The 7,085-nt window shown below is 40.7% G+C and overlaps 1 long non-coding RNA gene across 1 annotated transcript; it reads right to left on the reverse strand.

The window, feature by feature from the left end:
• Positions 1 to 385: 385 nt before the first annotated feature.
• LOC112639291 lies at positions 386 to 1,820 on the reverse strand. The gene is made up of 4 exons (XR_003123411.1): positions 1,760 to 1,820; positions 1,269 to 1,326; positions 930 to 975; positions 386 to 442 (listed from the first exon to the last, which is right to left on the reverse strand). It is a non-coding gene; the product is annotated as an uncharacterized LOC112639291 (long non-coding RNA).
• Between the last annotated feature and the right edge of the window lie 5,265 nt (positions 1,821 to 7,085).

Here is a 7,085-nt window from a genome sequence, read left to right on the forward strand (position 1 = left end):
AATTATAAAAAGGGTATAATCATGATACCATTACCAAGTAGATCAACGCCCTGTACGATTAAATTATCAAGATAGTTACATGTTCAAACTTGACTGAAAATGCCCCCGTATGTATTTCTAAAACAACAATTTCGACTCACCAGATATATAAATGCGATGCTAATAATCGAATTAATCAAATGCAAGTGTCGTAACTTCGGCATCTCTTACAATAGAATTATAAAAAGGATATAATCGTGATACCATTACCAAGTGGATCAACGCACTATACGACTAATTCATCAAGAAAAATACATGTCTAAATTTGGCTGAAAATGCTCTCATACATCTCTCTGGAATAATAATTCCAACCCATTGGATATATAGATGTAACCCCTCACGACGATAATATTTTATAATATTTGTTCCTCACTGACCGTCGATATACCGCTCTCAGTGTAACCTGTAAATCATAAAACTAAATAAATAAGAGCTGCATGCACGTAAAAATTTAATGCGCGATACTAACAATCGAAATACGAAATAAAAATTGTATGAATGTCAAACGAATTCTCCTTCTAAATAATATTAGTAAAATCAAAATTGCTAGTGTTCAACTTAATATCGTCAGAAGGACAACTTAACAGATACAAGAATGGTAAATATTAAAATATTTTATAATAATATAAATTATGTCCCATTGAATAATTATAGGAGATATATAATAATGCCCAATAAACAATGAATATTTAATGAATATCCTATAAAACCTGTAAAGACAAAATTATAAATAAAAAACGTAAAATAATAACAAGGATTTAACAATTGATAAAACTAATAAATCTCATAGTGCTAATAATTCACAATGATCGATAAAATCGAAATGACTTAAATACAAATAATAATAATAATAATAATAAAGAATTTGCATAAATTTTAATAAAACTTACCCTTAAAAACAATAACATTCGGCCTTGCTTGTTCTTCTTGTGACACCTGAAAACAAATAAAAATAAATATATGGTCTTAGGCCATAATTTAATAAAATATTAATGATTAAAATTTCAGGAATAAAATTTTGATAATAAAATTCTAACGCCAGATTCTACAAAATAATCCGAAAGAAAATATATACATAGACATTTATATACATCCACCTTTATATAACCAAGAATAAATGAATAATAAAATTTTAACAAATAAAATATTCACTTATAATAAGTCAGTAAAGAAATTTAAACAAATACTAGCGGGACCACGACACAAATAATAATTTAAATTGATCTTACCTAAAAATCGAATAGGAATACCCTATATGATGAAGTCACGTGATCCCCTCCTGAATACCTGAAAATTTTAATATAAAATAATATTTGGTCATAAGAACAATAATTTTTAGCAGAAAGCTGCCAATATTTTATAAAATTGCAAAACATTAAGTATAACGTAATGGATAATATCTATATGCTTAAGGCATATACACATGAGCCAATGAAAAGAAAGAAAAACTAATTAACATAAATGGACCATAATAATAGAAAATTTAGACTAAAATAACTTAAAAATCAGAATAAGACCAATGGACATCATCAAAAAATTAACTATGAACATTTACGATCATACTCTCTTATACATGAATGCATGTACCAAGCCTTATAAAATATTAACATTTCATATTAAAAACCTTCACTTATAACAATTCCCCTTTTTCAAGTACTCTAATGACAAAAATTCATAATATTAAACCCTACAAGTATATTTATATCAAAACATTACTTACTAGTAACTTTTCGTATGATGAAATTATATGGACACCCTATATTCGTGTTCCTATCCAACGGGCGCCCCCCTGGCAAAAGTATCACCTAAATTAATAAAATAATAACATTAAAGATGGGCACCTATAGCTACCATGAACATAAAATATATATACATAATTGCAAAATGCATGCACATTTGCATATGAGCACTCTTATACGTATATCTATATCTATATATATATATATATATATATATATATATATATATATATATATATATTGTGACGTTGCCGTCACGACGGACGTCCACCCGCTAAAAAGACTGCGTGACGCGAGCCGAGCGGCCGCGCCGGTCGAGAAATCGAGAGCCCCGCCGGGATTTTCAGAGAGGCGAGCGCGTTTGTTTATAAGCAAAAACCTTGTTACTAATCCTATTTGTCGAAATTATATTGTTCATGAGGCCATAAATCTACAACGAAGATCTACCTGGAAGTCAACAAGAAAAGCGGCCTTGCTGAATCATCACCGATCAAAACAGTGGCTGTGAAAAACAAGGGTCGGCGATAATCGAGCAGCCTCGCACATTTTCGGTCCATCGGCCCAGCATCCCAGGGCCGGCCAGCAATGACGGGCGCCGAAAGCACCCCGCGAAGAAGCTAAATCTCTTCGGCAAAATCAGGAAGAGGCGCTACCCTCCGCTGGAGAGAGACGAAGGCCGCAAAGGACGGCCCGGACTGGAGAATTCCCCCCAGCACCGGGCGATGAAAAGCGTGCCGGAACGGCGGACCAGCGGAGGCGCGGGATCGCGGGCGCATGATGCGCCCTTGCGCCGCGCTCGAAAATTCGAGCGCGTGGGAACGGGCCTATCACCCCTCTCGATGGGGTGCGGGGCGATCCTTTAAGAATAAATAGAGCGGTTCCGAGAGAATCGAGACACTTGTTCTGCGAAAGTTCGGCGACGTTTAAGGAGAGAGAGTATCGCTAACGCTCGGCACGAAAGAAGGACGGAGTTGAGGAAGCAACCGGAGACGAGTGCAACGGTGAGGTCACCCGGCTATCTAGAATTTTGTATCGAAAATTTGTACGTCGGTCACCGGAACGGCTTGCGAGTCGACCCCTCTGGCCGGTCGCGATTAGCGTTTCGTTGAAGTAAATTTCGTGGCAGTGAAAGGAAGTCGAGTGCGACCGTGTTCAAGGGGCGACCGTGGTCCGTCGATCGGTCTCACCCGGTATAATCGTTCGCCTCTCCGTTATCCGGGTGACGCGCGTTAGTGCGGAACTTTTAACCTCGAGGCTATCGCCGGTCGGAGTGGAGCGACTCCGACCGATCGTAAGTGCTGTCGACCGTCACCCCAAGGGAAACGTTCCGCGACGGTTTAAGCGGCGAACCAGTAAGTACCTTGGAGATTGTGATAGCGGACCGGAAGTTACGCGACCAAAACCGGCCTCGATTCTCGACCATCTCTCTCTACGTGCGTTCTCTGTTCTTGCGATTCGCAGTCCGCTGACCGCGGACGTGCGAACAATCGGCTGTCGAGGGCGTACGCTGTCGATACCCGCCGTGCCGTGTATGCATCGGCAGGGACGCCTTAGCGTTGCGATACGCGAATTCTGCGTTCCGATCGATTGGAAATTGCCATTCTTGCAGTAAGATACAGCCTCTCGGCGGTATCTCGGTTACGGTAATTAAATAATATAAAGTATCAAATGGTCACTTCCGTTCTCGATAACTCAGAGATCTCGTACTTCTTTCTGTTTTTCGTACTTATAATAGCGCGCCTCGTTCGGTTCCCCGAACTCGTCGGCGCTTACGCGCTTCTTTTCGTTCTGAGTAATTGCAGGAGCTCGCGCCTTTCTTTCAGTTCTCAGTAGTTGTAATCTTCGATGCGCTTCTCGCTATTCTCCGTAATAATAGAGTTTCGCGCATTCGAGCCTGTGTATTGTAATTATAAAGCCTGGCGGATTCGGCTCGATTTACCGCTATTATATCGGCTTAGCTTTCTTTTCGATTAGTTATCTCGGGCGAACATTTGCAGCGAATCACGTCTCATTACTCAAGTTATCTTTGATTGCGTTTTACATTTCAATTGGTTGTCGTTAATCGAGGTATTGTGAACCTCGTTGCGATCGGATTTGTCATTCGAGCGGACTTGTATGTTTTTTTTTGTTCATTTACTCTCAGCTGTTATATTTTTTTTTGTTACCAATAAATCTATTATATTGTCTATTCGAATTCGCGTAATTTATTCGAAGGTTCGTCCCTCTGCGATCACAGATATTCGTTTCTGTGTCTCTCGCCCATCGCATTAATTAATTAATTAACCCGCTCCAAGAACCCCTTCCCTCTACCGTTAAGCGAGCTAATCAGCCCGTGGCGAGGGAGGCTAACACCTTTCGCGCTGTGTGAAAAGTTTAGTAGAAAACTGATGCGTGAAAGACCGCATCTGGCGCCCAACCGATCGAGCTCTCGAACGGCCTCCGCTCCGCCGCGGCCCGCGCGAGCACCCTTCATCCCGGTTCCTCCGAGCGCGGAGATCGTATACTCCTCCCGTGTTTGACGGCGTTCTATCCGACCAAAATTAGAACCCAAGAAGAAGAGAAACGTCGCAATATATACTATATATGGCGTCGTTAGATTGCGTGTTCGCTCGATCTTAGTCGGAAGAGTATGCGCTACTGGCCGCAAGGTTGACGAGGTTTCCGCTTAAATCAATTACTCGCAGTATGGATATCTATGTACAGTTTATTTTACACATTTATTTACAAGGCCCTGAAAAGGGCCGTTTTTATGTACGCGTTCCCGGTACGAAATCCGCGGAGTCGCCTTAGTGTACAGGTGCGATCCCCAGGAGCTGTCGTCGTTATTGTTGACATCCACCTCCGGTTTGCGGCGCTTCGGTGGCTCCGTCTGTGTGGCCGCCGTGCTCGTGGGCGTCTCCCAGTCGGAGTCGGACTGGGTCTCCTGGTCCGCCGTTGATTTCGGCGGCTGCGTCACCTGAACTCCTCTGTGTGTCCGGCTGACTGCGGTGGTCTGCGTCCCCTGGGTTGTCCGGTGGATCGGAGATGGAGGCAGAGGAGATAGAGCCGCTGGAAATGCTCAGGATGCTGGTGGTGAAGTGTACCGTTGTATCTTGATGTCCCAGATGGCTAGCAACTCCCTTGGTGGCCTGGTGAAACGAGGCGGCTCCAGGTCGATTGGCTGCAGTGTCCACGGCAGCAAGGTGAAGGACACTCTCCTCTCCGGCTCGGCAGCTGCACCGTACGACGGTCGAAGTGGCCCGGATGATCGGGGCGTCGACGCTGGTCGAGGAATGCGGCTCGGCTGGCGGCGAATGTTTTTGGAAGTTTTACCTTCCAATTCCAAAAGAGGAGTATTCTAACTGATTGACGTATAGTGTTATTGACCCTATAGTCGGTTCGAGCTGAGACTCGAATTCGGCTTGCCGTGGTCGGCCTTATATACGGGTCCCGCCGGATTTCACTTGCGCGAAGATCGGCGCCTGTACGTTCGAGCTGCTGCGCGCGTACTTGTGTGCCTAGATTGCCGTGCGGCCAGGGCGTTATACGCCGTTACGCTTATGTGGCGTAAGGCAGGACGCCACACACACACATATACAGTATGTGTGAATTAACGTGGCCCGTAGTGATTTATTGCGAAGTTAATGGGTTTAGAAGAAAATAGTCCAAACAAAAATTGTATGGTTACAAGGGGGACATAATATAATGAAACTTGTTCAGTTACAGGTGGCGCCACTTTTGAGATATCTTGATGGAAGCCATTTTTGTAAATGGAAGTTGATTTTTTTTTTTAATAAAAGTTGTAACAGATATTGAAACGAATACAATGGTTTTTGTATTTTTTTATTCGGATCATTTTTGACCGAGTTACAGCGCTTTAAAGTTTCAATATTGCCAAAAACTGCTGTATTTATCTTGATGCCAGCCACTTCTATTTGAATCCAAAAAAATGCAACAAAGAACAAAGAACAGTCGATTTACTTTTTTTAAGTAGAATTGTACATTTATTATTTTAATATTACAGTTATAAAGTAATTTTAATATTTCTTTTTCCCTTCGACATAGCCGCCGTCATGTAGAATGCACTGCTGCAATCTTCTCATCGTCTCCTTTTCGACGTTTTTTAACATTTCGGGGGTCATGTTGGCGAACCTTACGATGATCGGTATTTCACGATAAACTAAAACACTTCAGTTCCGTAGGCATAATACGTACATAATAAACACAAATACGAGCGTATGCTCAAATATGAATGCAAAAACATAAACACGAACGAACTGCCAAATGTAAACAAATAAATGCCAAGTTCGCCGGTTTTTTCTTTACGGAATAATTCAGTTTTAACTGAAGTAAGTTAGTTTATCGTGAAATATCGATCAAATTCAATTTTCTCTGCCATCGTAAAAGTAGACATTATTAAGCAACTTAATGTTTCATTACACAGTGCTGAACTTATTTGATCGATATTTCACGATAAACTAACTTACTTCAGTTAAAACTGAATTATTCCGTAAAGAAAAAACCGGCGAACTTGGCATTTATTTGTTTACATTTGGCAGTTCGTTCGTGTTTATGTTTTTGCATTCATATTTGAGCATACGCTCGTATTTGTGTTTATTATGTACGTATTATGCCTACGGAACTGAAGTGTTTTAGTTTATCGTGAAATACCGATCATCGTAAGGTTCGCCAACATGACCCCCGAAATGTTAAAAAACGTCGAAAAGGAGACGATGAGAAGATTGCAGCAGTGCATTCTACATGATGGCGGCTATGTCGAAGGGAAAAAGAAATATTAAAATTACTTTATAACTGTAATATTAAAATAATAAATGTACAATTCTACTTAAAAAAAGTAAATCGACTGTTCTTTGTTCTTTGTTGCATTTTTTTGGATTCAAATAGAAGTGGCTGGCATCAAGACAAATACAGCAGTTTTTGGCAATATTAAAACTTTAAAGCGCTGTAACTCGGTCAAAAATGATCCGAATAAAAAAATACAAAAACCATTGTATTCGTTTCAATATCTGCTACAACTTTTATTAGAAAAAAAAATCAACTTCCATTTACAAAAATGGCTTCCACCAAGATATCTCAAAAGTGGCGCCACCTGTAACTGAACAAGTTTCATTATATTATGTCCCCCTTGTAACCATACAATTTTTGTTTGGACTATTTTCTTCTAAACCCATTAACTTCGCAATAAATCACTACGGGCCACGTTAATTCACACATACTGTATATATATATATATATATATATGTAGGATATTTTTGAGTACATATGCCGACCAACCCGTTCACGTACTATCCGCTCACGGTTGCACCG

This window comes from Camponotus floridanus, unplaced genomic scaffold, assembly GCF_003227725.1.
Source record: "Camponotus floridanus strain SB8 unplaced genomic scaffold, Cflo_v7.5 scaffold552, whole genome shotgun sequence".
In the NCBI taxonomy this organism is placed as follows: Eukaryota; Metazoa; Arthropoda; class Insecta; order Hymenoptera; family Formicidae; genus Camponotus; species Camponotus floridanus.